Here is a 15,369-nt window from a genome sequence, read left to right as displayed (position 1 = left end):
GTATAACCATTTGTTTTGTGTCGTTATTGGCTCTTTTTTATTAACAACACAAAATCTGTGTCATAGTGCAATATCTATTAACTGGTTACTTTAGCTGTTACATTACTATCCTTTACATGGGAGTTAATTGTGATGCATATTCATGACTACAAGTGATGAATAAACAGCAGGAATACATGAACACCTAAGGATCAAAGAACCTTTCTTATTTATCTTCGTACAGTTTTATCAATATCAGATCAGTGTGAACGTTTTCAAACCAGGGTGCCTAAATATATTTAGCTCGCAGTCTGACCCCTATATCTCTTTCTGCAGTACCCCTTTCTAGGTAGTCATTTGCCATTTTGTATGTGCGCATCTGATTTTTCCTCCTTAAGTGGAGTGGTTTGCATTTGTCCTCATTGAATTTCATTATATTTACCTAAGACTATTTCTCCAGTTTGTCTTGATTATTTTGAATTATAATCCTATCTTCCAAAGTTTTTGCACCCCTCCCAGCTGGGTATCCTCTGCAAACTTTATGGCTGCGTCTAAATCGGCATGATTTTACGCAAATACTTTTAAAGGAAAGTTTTTCCATTAAAAGTATTTGCGCAAGACCGCATCTATACTGGCATGTGCCTTTGCGCAAAAGATTTGCTTTTGCGCAAAAGCATCCGTGCCAGTGGAGACGCTCTGTTGCGCAAGAAAGCTCCGATGGCCATTTTAGCCATCGGGCTTTCTAGCGCGAGAAATTAATGTGGCTGTCTACACTGGTCCTCTTGTGCAAGCATACTTGCACAAGAGGACTTTTCCTTGAGTGGGAGCATCAGAGTATTTGCGTAAGAACCACTGATTTTGTACATTACAAAGTCAGTGTTCTTGCGCAAATACTTGCGGCCAGTGTAGAGAGGCGGCAAGATTTTGCGCAAAATCATGCCAGTCTAGGCACAGCCTATCAGTGTACTCTCTATGCCATTATCTAAATCAGTATTATTGTGGTGACTATTGCTACCTGTTAACAACAACAAAAAAGAGGGCATCTTATGAAATAGATATTACAAAATAAATTGATCAATTAATCAGATACAAATACATGATTTATGAATCTGGCAATGTAAATAGTGAGACTGAGACCTAGTTTATCCTAAAATCTTTTGCTGTTCTAGTCATCCAGAGAACTAGTGTAAAGCCAAGTTTTGCAAGTATAAGCTGTATCTTGACTAAGAGCATTTGCTGGTACAAAGTTTGCCCCTGCACCTTTTCTAGAACAGACAAGCACATATGCACACACACATACTTTATGTCCAATGCTCTGTACTTTCTTTTTTAATCTTCTCCAAAAAGCAATTTCAGGAAATGTGGGAGGCTAAGCTCCCATAATCGTAAAGCTATGATGGATCATTTTTTTGAGTTTACTTTGTCCTATTTGTGAAAAGGGAAAAAAGATTTCTTTTCTAAGAAGGTCCTCTAAGGTAAATTGAAAAAAAAAGTTATGTTAAAATAAATATTTTGAGCTACTTTTCTTCAGGGTGAGCCTGGTCACTAACACAATTTATATTGGTGCAAATCCAGAGTATGGTTTTACTATCCATTGAAAAAAATAGAGTTACACCAATGTAAAAACAATATAGGCGAGTAATGGAGTAATTGCCTTCAAAGAGTTATAAATAAGTACAGATTAAGTGAATTGGGTTTCAAAACATAGCATACAATTAGCCACCGCAGCAGAGCTACATAACTTCAAGAAACTATTTCCTGTTGCCTTCCCAAAGAAAATAATATCTGATAAATACAAATTATGACCCAAAAAACCCCAGGTGGTCATTTCAATTTTATCAGGTTAATTCAGAACAACTGTGTAGGGATAATGAAATGCATATTTTAGAGAATCTAATTGGACATAATGTAAGTAACATCTTTATTTATTATCACCATTACCATTAATAATGAAGAAAACACTTTTAACAGGAAAGAAGATCTTGTGGATCACACTGACAGAACGTTTTATAAAAAGTGGGTTATTTGTAAGGACCAGCTCATGTCATTACTAATCAAGGGTGAGCTAAATATAATTGGGAACATACTGTGCATTCATGCACAGATCTGATCTGTTTTTACCTGCAGTGGATCTGATTTTAATCACACTTGTATTATTGCAAATCTGGAATAACTCCATTGAAATGGGGGTGGTTGTACTGATATAAAATGATCTAATATAGATGAAATCCATGTTAATTTATAGCTGAATCAGTCCAAGTATTACTACTGTTTATTTTTCTATGAATTTTGTTCGTATTTTTTACGTATATGAATTCTTGACCTGGCTCATGGGATCCTTCTCCCAGTTCCCTGCTCTCCTGTGCTCCCCCCCCCCCCCCCCCCCACTCCCACACACGACCAACAGGACCCACACTGTGAAGTCATAACAGGTCTCAGATTTGGCCTGGAGTGGATCGTCATGCCAGCAAAGAAAGGGCCCCCATTATGCTACCCAGAGCCAGATCTGGTTACTGTCCCCATTGGCAGAGGTGCACCCCATTCTGCCTCTGGCAGGGAGGTAGGAGCATGCTGGGCACAATCTAGATTGGACAGGCCATCTGGGAACCAATGGAAAGGCAATAACCAGAGGCTCATATGTGTCACAGAGCAGTAGCTGAGGCATTGAGTGGTATTGCTAGCCATATCTATACTCGGTCCTGTGCTCCTCTCTGTCCCCATCAACACAGGCTCTGACTCCACACATTGTAACACCCAACTTCAGTTGTTGCCTGTTCATTAGATGTTTGGTTCTCAACTCCCAAACAACCTAGGTGAGTTTCAGCATTATGTTGATTAGGAATCATTGCTGAGTGAAGTAGTATGAGGCAGCAGCAGCTTTATTACTTCTTCCCTCAATGACCCGGCTCAGTCTTAATATATAAATATATATCTGGGGCAGCACCCTCCCTCTCATTATGCACTAGGCCGGCTGCTCAGATTTGGGTGAGCCAGGATGTAAACTGTGTGGGCCATAGCTTTACCCCTGCTCAAACCCCTCTTTACTCCTAAGAATATTTTCACAAACCACCTATGGTTGTTGCTAATACATGTACAGCAAGATTGATTTCTTGCCTCTTACAGAAAATGAAGGGACTCTCTTCTAATGAAATAAGTCATAGTGTTTATTTATTTATTTATTTTATTTGAAATGTTAGCATAATGCTGCCTGCAGTGATGCCAGAGCATGAGAACTAACCTATGGTCACTCTTTGAAGAGCCAGGGAACAAATCACAGATGGGTTGTGAATGCCGTACTTACATTTCACCAACCAGTTATCAAGTGTAAATTCTTCAGGCACTATAACAGTTTTAAAATGGAGTCACAGACTCCTTGGATATGCTGTTCTAATCTGCCACCCAGAATGAGCATAGTTTTTTAAGAGATGGTCCCTTGACAGTAAGATACACAGCAATATTTGGGTTACCATCAGTCCCAAAGGATTATACATAGGACAAAGAAAATGCTTGTAGCTAGTTCTAGAATAAAGATTCATTCTATAGAAGAGGAACCAAGAACATTATTTTATTAGGTTAAAGCAGGTAAACATGTACACACAATGTATTACAACCTTTCAAAGCTGTTCCCCACTCTGGCAGTTCGATTGCAGATTGTGGGAGCCCACAAGAGACCTTAAAAATACCCTGCCTCTGGAGGCTTCTGTTTAAAAAAAATTCCTCAAGATTCCGTGATCTCAGGCGATATGCTGCCACCACCCAAGTGAAAAAAACCAACCCTTTCTTCTTGAACCCAGGAAGAAATCACTTGGAGTACACCTACACAGCAGTGTTATTTCGGAATAACTACACTACAAGCAGTTATTTTGATATAATGTCGAAATGATGTCGAGCTGGAGGACTTCTTACTCCAACTCTATAACTTTCATTTTACAAGGAATAGGGGTACGTCTAGACTACAGGCTTCTGTCGACAGAAGTTTTGTCGACAGATACTGTCGACAAAACTTCTGTCGACAAAGAGCGTCTAGACTACATTGAGTTCTGTCGACAAAGCAAGCTGCTTTGTCGACATGGTAGTGTGGACGCAAAGGACAGTTTACATGCAATAACACCTTCTGTCGACAGAAACTCTGTCAACAGAAGGCGTTATGCCTCGTAAAATGAGGTTTACCAGCGTCGACAAAACTGCTGAGTTCTGTCGACGTTATGTCGACAGAACTCAGCGGTAGTGTGGACGCAGGTATAGTTTTGTCGACAAAAGTGGACTTTTGTCGACAAAACCCTGTAGTCTAGACATACCCTAAGAGAAGTCGGAAGAACAGTGCTCTTCCTTGTACTTCCTGCTGTGTAGACAGCAATTGACATAGCTGAAGTGGCATAGCTTATTTCGGCTTTAGCCCTGCTGTGTAGATGTGCCCTTGGAAACTTCTTCCAGAGGGATACCCTAAGCTCTTTTACCACAAGAGTGCTTTAAAAAAAAAAAAAAGAAAGAAAACAAACTGTAATCTCTGATAGCTGACCTTTCAGTTTTAGGCATATATACAGAGACCCTTTATTATCTTCCAGGACACAAGAATCAGATTCAAATCTTTAAAAATATGATTTTATTAAGAAAACAAAAGTTATCCTTGGTAAAACATACTTGATTGCTAGGTGTTCTAGAGCAACTAAGAAAAACAGATTAAAGCACGAGAATTGCTTCCCTGGGATTCAGTTATAGTTAGTGTGGGAGGGGGAGGCACATGGACTTAGCACAGAGGAATTTAACCAAACTACAAAACCAAGAAAATAAACTTATTGCATCTAATTAAACATTCCCTATATACTCTCATATCCATACTTCCAAGGTCCTGTCCAATTCTAGGCACAGGTATTCCTTTTCTAGGCATGGTATCCTTGAATTAAGCAGGCAGATTCCCTTTCAATTCAAATCTCAACACTTCTTTCCTGCCAACACTTCCTAGCTATCTGGGTTTGACCTTTAATAACTGAATGTTGGGATGTTTTGAAAAGGACAGCTCCATCATACAGCTTTGTTTCAAAAAGTCATAGAAATGTCTAGAATAAGAAATCTCTATATGCCCTCTGATGGTAACCCAGAGTAAACAGCAGGAGTTTCTAGCTTATACTTAGCAAACTTTGCCTACCAGGATCCAAGCACCACAAAGATCCAGTTTCTTTTTTAGGGGGTTTAATTCCCTCCTTTGAGCTGAGATGCAAACTCAGCTGACAGGAGAAATCCATTTGCATGTTGCATTTTCACAAAGAGAGGACAGAACAATCATCTTTTGTTCTCATTAATGTAATGCAATATTTCACTTGGAGTCGACGGATTTTTTCTGTTCGGCTGTATGTAACAGTTTCTTTTTGAGATCTGCATTTCACACTGGTTAATGTCACTGTCCTGTCTATTGATTTAAACAATCACAGAGGCTCACTCATCTTTGATGGCCATGTACTCAGGGTGGCTAGCCTATGCCGCAATTTGCGCTCCTGCAACTACTTTTTATTTTTCTAGCAGAAGCTCAGTGAAACCTAGAGCAAGAATGTCTCCTTGAGCTGGGAATCACATCCCCAGCTCCCAGTGTAGGCATGCCTCTAATGTATAAACTAAAGATAGGCCAAGACAGTGGTGCACTTGTGCTGTCAGCTCCTGGAAGTGAATTGTCCAAGACTGGCAGAATGCTGTTCTCAACCAAGAGTTCTCATGAATGTAAATTGATTTCCCAGATATGCAGATTTTTGCATTTTTCAAGGCATGCTGTAAGGTTCAGCTAAATATAAAAACAGTTAATTTAGTAACCACCCATCTATGGTGAGGGAAAATGTGAATATACAGTGTGTCCCATTTTGGTACAAAGGAGTACAAAGCTAGTATACAGCCATCTTCATTCACCCCGAGCTGCAAAACAACTGCCCTTTGTTTCTTGCTTTATCATGCTTCATGGTGTCCCATCATGTTGTCAAATCCACAAGGGTTGATGAGCTGACCTGGAGATTAAACAAAAACCTGATGACACTTTGGGATGAAACCATGTTATTTATCAGGCATTCAGCTTGCCTTTCTATCTCTCCTTTCAGGGTCCTGTAGGAATGCAGAGAATTGTTTCAAAGCCTCGTGGGGGGCGGGGTGTTGTTTTGTTGGGGTTTTTTTGGTCTTAGTGCATGAGAAAGTTGGATTTCAGGGTAGAATTATGTAACATTTAGCAGTCACTGTGGATTTTGGTGTATTAGTATGCACCTCAGCATATATAAACACTTTACAAACATAAAATATTTAGCATTTCTGAATGATGCAATTTTGTACATTTAGATACTAATTGGCAAATGACAAACTATCTAGCAACAGCAGTACACCATGAGTCCAGTTAATCTAGTTTTTATGCCTGAGAGATTGTCTCTTATCATTTTTTAATTTGCATAAGATAAAATGCACATCTTTTCCTGATGCCAAGAAAAGTGTAAGCAAGAATGATTTGCTGTGTGAGTTGTTATAAGGTGTCAAGGCTGCATTAGCAATGTGTTTTCTTATAGAATATGAATATAGGTGACTGCTTGGGTGTGTAATTAAAAGCTTTGTGGTCTACTAACATTTTAAATTATGGTGGTTTTTTTTTCCTTTTTATTTAAACAACACTGAGATTGGTGGTTCATTTGTTTATTTATATTATTGCCAAGCAACTGATAGGCATGAATTTTCTGAAACCTCGTCAGGGAGAACCCTGCTCCAGATAAAGAAAGTCTGAGGTAGAAAATGGATCCTGTATGCAGTCGTTTTGAAATGCACACTTCTGAAAAATCTATAAATGATGTATAATTAATCTGCCTCTACAGTTTGACACTGAACTGCACCAAAAAGACCATAGTATGTATCTACCATGTAGCAGGCACGTGTAAAATTATTTTGGCTAGTTTTTTAAAAAAAGGTTTTGAAATTTGTGTTTTTCATCAAACAGAAGAAGAAAATATGACCAGTTCAAAAATTAACCTAATGTCTTGCTTACAAGAGTTTTGCTGAGCACAGAAAACATAACAATATATCACTTACATCTCTAATGTTTTCCAAATAGGGATGTAAAATCCCATTTAATTGACTAACTGGTTAAACATATATAAAGAAAAGCGAGTGGAGGGCCCACTCCAGTCTGGCTGAAGTGGACCCTACCCGCTGCAGGCAGGGGCTGCTTCAGCCCAGCCAGAGAAGCCCCTGCCTGTGGCTAGGGTCCCAGTTTGGAACAGCCCCTGCCCACGAGGCACACAGGTCCACCACAGACAGAGGCTACTCCAGCCAGGACACCAGAGCAGCCCCTCTCTGCAGGGCACCTGGGCCTGCCACAGGCAGGGGCTGCACTAGAGCTGCCCCTGTCTGCACTAGAGCTGCCCCTGTCTGCAGCGGGCCTTCCTTGGGACTGGAGCTGCAGCCCCACCAGTTAACCTTAACTGATAATCCTCACCCATTAAGGGTGATGCTTACTGGTTAAACCTTCACATCCCTAGTTCCCAAGACTCAAACCTTGCTCACACACTAAGAAAAAGAACTTGGCAGACTATGGGTTTGTCTACAGAAACAATTTAGTGACAAGCTAGGGTATGAATCTTCCTGGTCCTGAACTAGGAGAGCAACTATCCATCTGGACCTTTCTGATTCATATTAATGGTTTGTTAATGTGCCTTGACATAGTCCTCTTTGATATGGGACTAATGAAAGTACATTAACAAACTGTTATAAGCATCAGAAAGGTCCACACAGAATTAGCCTCTAGCAGGCTAATGCTAGAGTATAGTTCTGTGTGGATTCACACTTCAGCTTTCTTCAAGCCAGTTGTTTGTGTAGACTAGCCATATGTATATCAATGCAAAGTGGTGATGCCTACCATAACATTCCCAGTGTAGTGCTTTCTACTATGAGTAACCATTGACATTTATGAACAGTTGATTGTAGAATTGATCTGACAATTCCTTTGACCCCACTGTGAATGCCCATGCAATTCAAGGCTTGGACTCCTCAGCCACATGCGAGTCCATAACCGATGAGCCTGTGCAATCTCAAGACGTCATCTTCAGACACGATGGACTACCAACATTGTAAAAATAGGGCCTAATTTTCACTAGTATAAAGCAGTGTAACTTCATTGACCTCAGTCCTCAGGTAGAGCTGAGCTCTGCTTGTTAGATAACCAAGCTTGAGGATGGAGGGAGCAAATGTATATGCTCTGGGGTTTTTTTGAGATCCCCTAATCCCTGGAGCTGTTGGAGTCATATCTGGACTATGACCGTACAAAGGGACAATGAATCTGTCCTATTGAGGTCAATACAATTACTCTTAATTTTATTGCAGATGAGAAGGTAAATCAGTTGTATTTTATTTACATGTTTCCCATAGGCATACAGATTCATGTGTTAGTTAATAGTTGTGATGACTAGTTTTAAAATGTTTAGATTTTTTTGAATGCAAAATAATCTGCAAGCATCATTTTTAAGTGTTGGTGACCTGTGACATCCACAGTGATCCAGCTGAAATGACTTATGTAAAGGGACTGTAGGAATATGATCAAGTTAATGAGAAAAGTTTTAGTATTAATAAAAGAGGACGTATGTAACTAAACAATTCTGCTAATACTGGAGACATATTTGCATAATTGGAAAGTTACTACTTTCCGCATTTTTCCAGTGCACCAAGAGAAAATTAAACAAACAGCAGCCCGTCACAACACAAGGTATTCAGAAAGAACCGATAAAGATAATGCAAAATGAATAAGGTTTTTAGATAACTCCTCTTTTCACTACATTCCTGTTTGTTAATAAATATTGAGTCTTAATTAAAATGTAAATGGAATTCATTGCTTGAAGCAATCTGCCACAAATTCATGTCATACTTGAATAGATGCTACAAGTCAATGAATAATGGAGGCAGGGAGGAATTATTAACTCCATGTTAAAATATTTTGATTACTGTGTCAAAAGTTCATATTTCAGTGGGGAGTCTGGGTGTGAATACATGAGAAACATATAAGATATAAAGTTTCAGAAAATACTTGCCTTGCCCAGGAAAATATATATTATATTAAATTATATAGATAAAGATTCTGTTTCTTTTAGAGCTGATTTAATAATTCCGAGCAAATAATTGACTCAGGAAACTCAGCCTCCTTTTTTATTCTGATTGGGTGATCAGTGACCCGATGACAGTTTCCACATGTGGGGTGACTTTTGAGTTTTAGCTGATATTTCTCCCCATTTTAAAAATTATAGACATTTTGCTGTATTTGATCATTGATACTCAGAATTCTAGAAGCATTGCATAGTTATGATTGGTCACATAAATCGTGTCATTTCTGGTCACTGATTTGATGAGTGTATCTCTTATGGCACCTGATCCAAAGCTAATGGAAGTTGATGAACATCTTTCCATTAACTTCAATGGCTTTTGGATTAGGCCTGTAGGTATACTATGCTAGTATGCACAATTAGGGTATTTTAGAGGATGTCAAATCTTTCTTTTTCTGAGCAAAGAGGACTAGCTTGACATAGCTTTTCTGTAAACATTAGACTATAATAAGACTTATTGGTCAGTTGCAGAATTTAATTTCCTTTCTTGACATTCATACAAAATTACTGCATGTATTATCCAACTTGCAAGGTGTATTCAGATCCCACATTGTCACAGCCTTTGTGGATCATTTAGGCTTGATCCCATTACCATTTATGCACATGACACTTGTCTACATGCTGATACCATATGAACATATTTTTATAATTGTTAGTACAATAAATACTAGCAGAAATTTGAAAAATTCAGGATGTTGTATTAAAAGGAATACAAATGGCAGCAAATCTTTGGCTACAAAACCCTTTGAAGTTAATGGCAGTCTGCACTGACTTCATTGGTCTTAAATCAGGCACTTAAGCTCCTATCCAGAAAAGCACTGAAGGACATGCTTAACTGTAAGCAAATCAGTAGTCCTTGTAAAGTCTTTGTGACTATTCAGATACCTAAAGTTAAGGATGTGTGTCAGTGATCTGCTGTGCTAGGGGCTTCAAATGAGAAACTGGAGCAACTGGAAAGGAAAAAAGATGGAGAGTTACAGTAGGTTAGTAACAAGTGGATTTATGCTGCAGTTCCTTCATACAAATCAATGAGATATGATGAAGATTCTATTTTGACTTCCTAACCTGTCATATAACTTGTTTGCTCTTTACAGTTTCAAAGACTCATGTGAGTGGAAGAGCATTAGAATCTCCAAAATAGCTGCAAAAACTCCTTTAGTTAGTTCTTATTAAGACTGTTAGATCATTAAAAAGAATATATTAAAAAGAAGTGTGTATTTTTTTAAACAAAAATGAATTAATGATTGCTTTTAAAGAAAGTAGGTCAGTGTGGAAGAATCTAAAATTCTGTCACTGCTCATGGGTTAAAGTGAACAGTTAGCATTTTGCCATTATCTTATCTCAAATAATCTCCTTTTGCTTTCATTTCAACTCTACCATCAGATAAATGTGTTGTATTACAAAGCAATGCTTAGCAGCTTATCCACTACACTGTATTACAACATCTCCCTGCTTCCACATCATGCTTCAGTATTACTGTGATGTGCAACATTATAGATAAATATGTCAGTGTCCGAGTCTCCTAATCACAGAAACAAAATGTCTTATTAAATGGCAGTACAAATACTTCACTAGTTTACATTAATAACTGTAAACCCTGTAATAATTTGTTGACATTTGTGAGAAATTCCACTCAGAGCAGAAGGCTCAAATATTCTTTTCTATGGCACCTAAGACATACTTATACTGTTCATTGAGGGCTTATGTAGTAATAAATAATATATAATACCTACCAGGATTAGTTGGTATTAGCAAAGCATAGAGGCTTTCTCATGCACCAAATTTATATCACTAGCCTTTCAAATTAAAAATGTGTGTAGTGCCAATGGAGAAGAAAGTGACTGGTGCAGTTCCATGTCCCACGGACAATTCTCCGCTACCTAATTCTCCACTTCAAAATGTCAACACTTAGAAATGCCATTTCTAACTTACACTAACACTCTTCTGTGTTTCTTCCTCTCCCCTTGAGTGAAGGGGACTGGACTTGGTGACTTCTCAGGGTTCCTTCCAGTCCTGTGATTCTGTATTTCCTTGCTTAGTCTTAGGAAAATTACCTTCCTTCTGTACTGCACTCAGAAGAACATGAGTTCATAAAATTGGGAGGCCATTGCATATAGAAATATATATTTGGGTTCCATGAATACAAACAATTTGTACAATCTATAAAATACAGCCAGTTCTGATCCAGTAAACAGATGTAAATCCAGAGAAAGTTCAAGATCAATGAATTTTCTCTGAATCTACCACAGTTGTGACTGAGATGAGTCTAACCCAAAATTCCTAAAAGATGCCATTCTGCATGGTCACAATCAGAGAAATCCACAGTTTATGAGGGTAAAGTGTTAGGGTAGATGAGATGGTAAAATCTTCTTTGCCATCCTGGAACCATGATTCCAAAGTATAGGCTGGATTAGCATCTATCCTTTCCACTTATTCAGAACACTAAGGTTGCTGGGTCCATGGGGTATCATGGTCATACCTGGCTGACCATAAATATTGCCTTTTACCAGCGACGACACCCATGTGAAAACCACACTGGAGCAAGATTTATGCATGCAAATAGGGCCTTTCCTCATCCCTCCACATTGGGGTGTATTTTACACTAAAAGAGTAATGATAAGTATATTTCCTTTCCGTACCATGGTGCACAGTTCTCATTGAAAACCTAAACTTGAGTGTTCAGGAAACAATCCAGCTGAAATAATTTTGCGGTATTGGAACTAACTCCGCACACGAGTAATTTCTACTCTTTGAAAGGCTAAAATTGATCCTATGTGATGCCCTGTGATTTCTTTCCAAATAAATTGGATGTGCAGCTGGCATTCCACTTGAGAATTTTTAACAACTTTGTGAGACAGGATCTGATTGTTACAGGCCCTCCCCATGCTTAATGAAAATTAGTTTATGGGCATGAATGTGCATAACTCAAAGATGCTTTGTGCAAAACAGGGCAGGTAACCTATCAAGTTTACAGTTACAATCTGCTGAATCTCTATATACTATTTTTGTGCATGCATCATTATTGCATGTGACATTAGAAATATGAATCTTTTTATATTGCTAAATGTGCTAATAAGGGGCAATAGTGATATTTTAGGTACTTAATGACTCAGTACTCAACCCAATGAGCTGTGGATGACGATGTTTGTTCTGTATGCCCAAACTCTGGTTGGTCCACATGTGACCATGCTACCTGGTACTGGAATCCATCTTGAACCTGGTATTTTTACATGGACATTGGGAGGGTTTCAAACAAAGGGTTCCCACCCTATGGGAAAGTCTATGTAAGCAATGGGAAACCATTAGTCTTTTGTCTTCAGCTGGCCTTTGAAACTGCTTGGCCCATCCTAAGAGGATACTTGACAACAAAAAACTCTGATAAAGCTGTTGACCGAAGTCATAGTAAAGATCAACTTTGACTTGAAGCTCTTTACCTAAGATAAGAACAGCCATTTAAGGTAAGAACTTGCATGTAACAAGTTTCTTAGTAGATTAGAACTAGCTAAGCAATTTTGTTCATTTTAATTCAGTAATTTACTTTGATCTGACTCTCACTTGCAACCACTTAAATCCTACTTTATATTTAATGAAAACACTTTGTTTATTATCAGGCCCCTTGTAAATAACTTCTACTAAGGGAGGGGGGAGCAACCACTGTGCATATCTCTCTTTCATTGATAAAGTAGGCAGACCTTATGAGCTTTCACTGTGTAAAACTTTAATCTGAGTGAGACAGAGTTGTTTGAGGGTTTGGTTCCTTTTGAGAGTTGGTTTCTGTTACACCTTGGTTCGGTGATGTGGTGGGAGCCTCAAGGGTTAAAGCCGACTACCCAGTGGAAACTACTGGTTGATGGTGAAACAAATGATTTTTTTATTAAATGGAATGATTCTTTTATCAAAACCAAATAACTTTCAAATGATTTTAAAAAAATAAGCAATTACCTAATGCTTATACAGGGTGGTAAAACCTAAACTTAGCTATACTTAACTAATTACAAACTTCTTTGATTACAATTCAACTATACCAAATCACTGTTTCTAATTCTCTTAAGGCAGCGCAGCATGCAAGCAAAAAATACAAAAACAAAGCCAATATAATGATAATAAAAACTTCGTCCACAGCCAGCCCCTCTATGGTTATTTTAGGCAGCTGGTGGAGTTAGTTATTAATCTACCTCTACAAATTAACAACTCCTGGGTTACTATTTCTAACACTTATACTTAACCTAAATACCACACCATTACACAACACAAGATTATACAATTTACATAGTATGGTTAATAGAACTCAGTTACACTTTACAGAATTACACAGTGAAATTAACATGATTCAACTGTTAACTAAACCAATAACTAATATATTTAAGTAATACTTACAAATTCAGCAACAATAACAACATGAAGACACACAAAAACTCGGAGCATGCTCAGGAATCGCTCACCCCTATCTTTGACTCGAAGGGTGGGGAGGCAGCCTCAGGGTGATCAATCCTTCAAACGGGCAAAAAAAAGACATGTGCCCTCAACACTCAGAACCTCGCTGAACAAAGGGGTCGAGGGTCTTTTATAACATAACCTGATATTCGGTACCTTATTAGGATTTGTTCCCTGGCCGGGCCTGATAGGCTGGTAATGAGGTAATGTGAAATATTGCCCTATAGGATTTTTCATGATGCCCGCCTGACGGCCCCTTGGACTGTGACGTGTGTGGGCATGGTCAGTGTGCATGGCAGTTGCATTTTATCTCCCTCAAGGACCGGTCAAGAGAGTCTTATTTATCTCTTGCAGCTGTGTTCTATCTTTTCATGCTCACCTCCCTGTTCTATGATGCCTACAAGGTTAAATTCCGTTCACAAAAAGCTACATTGTGCGTCCCATGTTCCTCTGAGTATCTCATGGTCTGTTTTCATAGAGGGGCCTAGTGTGGCAGGATGGGCTGTACACAAAGGCCATGGTCAGAAAAAGCCTACTCTACAACAGTTTCCTGGTTGTGAGCTCTTATAGCTGAACCCTCCCAGCACTGAACTGGTTCAGTGTCTGTGTTGCACTGCTGGGGGGGCAGTAACTCCAACTCTATCCTTTTGACTAGAGGAGACCAGAGGGTTTAGCCCAACAGGACAGAATGGTGGGGAGTCCCTGAGAACAGGAAGGTGAGTATCAGTGGCATGATCAGAACACCAGAGGATAACTCCAAGAGAACTTCTGTGATTCAACCTGTCACATTGATCACTGAAGTAAAGTTTCTTGAGTCATATATTATAGTGAAAATTAGGTTCTGGCCACTGCACAAAGCAATCAGCAGAAAAGGTAACAAACCCCTTAGCTTCAGGTCTTTTGTACAGCACGTGATGTAACATTCTACAGTTGTTATAGGCAGGGCTCAAAAATTTATACAATCTACTCGCCCGTGGCAAGTAGATTGTAACCTGGAAGAGCTGGGTTCGGGCGATCTGCGCATGCGCAGATTGCTGGACAGCGCAGCTGGCGAGTGGGGCTCGCTGCGGTTCGGCAAGCCCTGGTTATAGGAATTCAATAAGTGACTCAAAGCCCATAGTCCTGATGGTGTTTCTATGTGTAATCAAATCAGTGCAAGGGTTCATGGCTTTTGCATAATGTTTAATCTCTGAGTGAGATAATATTAGCATAAAAACACAAATATGTTTTCTACATTTTTTGTGTGTCTGCTTCCATAACTCTTGCTATAGAATTAATGTCTATATGGGTATGTTTACACTTGCGGCCTAATTCGAACTAGGGCTGCAAATGTAGGCATTCGGACTTGCAAATCAAGCCCGGGATTTAAATATTCCACGCTTGATTTGCATTTTCCCAGCCGGGTGCCATTTTTTTTTTTGAAATTTACAAGCCCAAAGTAACTGCCCACATCTACACGCGGCAATGAAACGGGCATTCGAAATAAAGCCCTAGTTTGAGCTACCTGTTATTCCTCCTGCAATGAGGTTTAACAGGTAGTTTGAACTAGGGCTTTATTTCGAATGCCCGTTTCACTGACGCGGGTAGTTACTTCGGGCTTGTAAGTTTCAAAAAATGGCAGCCGGCGAGGAAGATGCAAATCAAGCGCAGGATTTTTAAATCTCAGGCTTGATTTGCAAGACTGAATGCCTACATTTGCAGCCCTAGTTCGAATTAGGCTGCAAGTGTAAACATACCCTATGAGAGCATAATTCATGGCACAGTAGTTAACTGTATACTTTATCACTGCTCCTGCTACATTAGTGAGTATGAGAATAATATATTTGTATCCAGTAAATTAATATGGGTG

The 15,369-nt window shown here is 39.0% G+C and overlaps 1 protein-coding gene and 1 long non-coding RNA gene across 8 annotated transcripts in view; one reads left to right on the top strand and one right to left on the bottom strand.

The window, feature by feature from the left end:
* OXR1 (oxidation resistance 1) overlaps positions 1–15,369 on the top strand; it is a 282,681-nt gene that overhangs the window by 106,218 nt on the left and 161,094 nt on the right. The window lies entirely within an intron of this gene.
* Positions 4,628–15,369, bottom strand: part of LOC112544064 (uncharacterized) — a 61,478-nt gene continuing 50,736 nt past the window's right edge. For all 3 annotated transcript variants that reach the window (XR_012901268.1, XR_012901267.1, XR_003087381.2), the window contains exons 3-4: positions 13,464–13,577; positions 4,628–5,969 (exon numbers count right to left, since the gene is read on the bottom strand). This is a non-coding gene — a long non-coding RNA (uncharacterized LOC112544064). The remainder of the gene's footprint in view (positions 5,970–13,463; positions 13,578–15,369) is intronic.

This window comes from Pelodiscus sinensis, chromosome 2 (assembly GCF_049634645.1).
Source record: "Pelodiscus sinensis isolate JC-2024 chromosome 2, ASM4963464v1, whole genome shotgun sequence".
NCBI classification, from domain to species: Eukaryota; Metazoa; Chordata; order Testudines; family Trionychidae; genus Pelodiscus; species Pelodiscus sinensis.
Note: the sequence above shows the minus strand (reverse complement) of the source record. Positions and strands in the feature narration are given on the sequence as shown.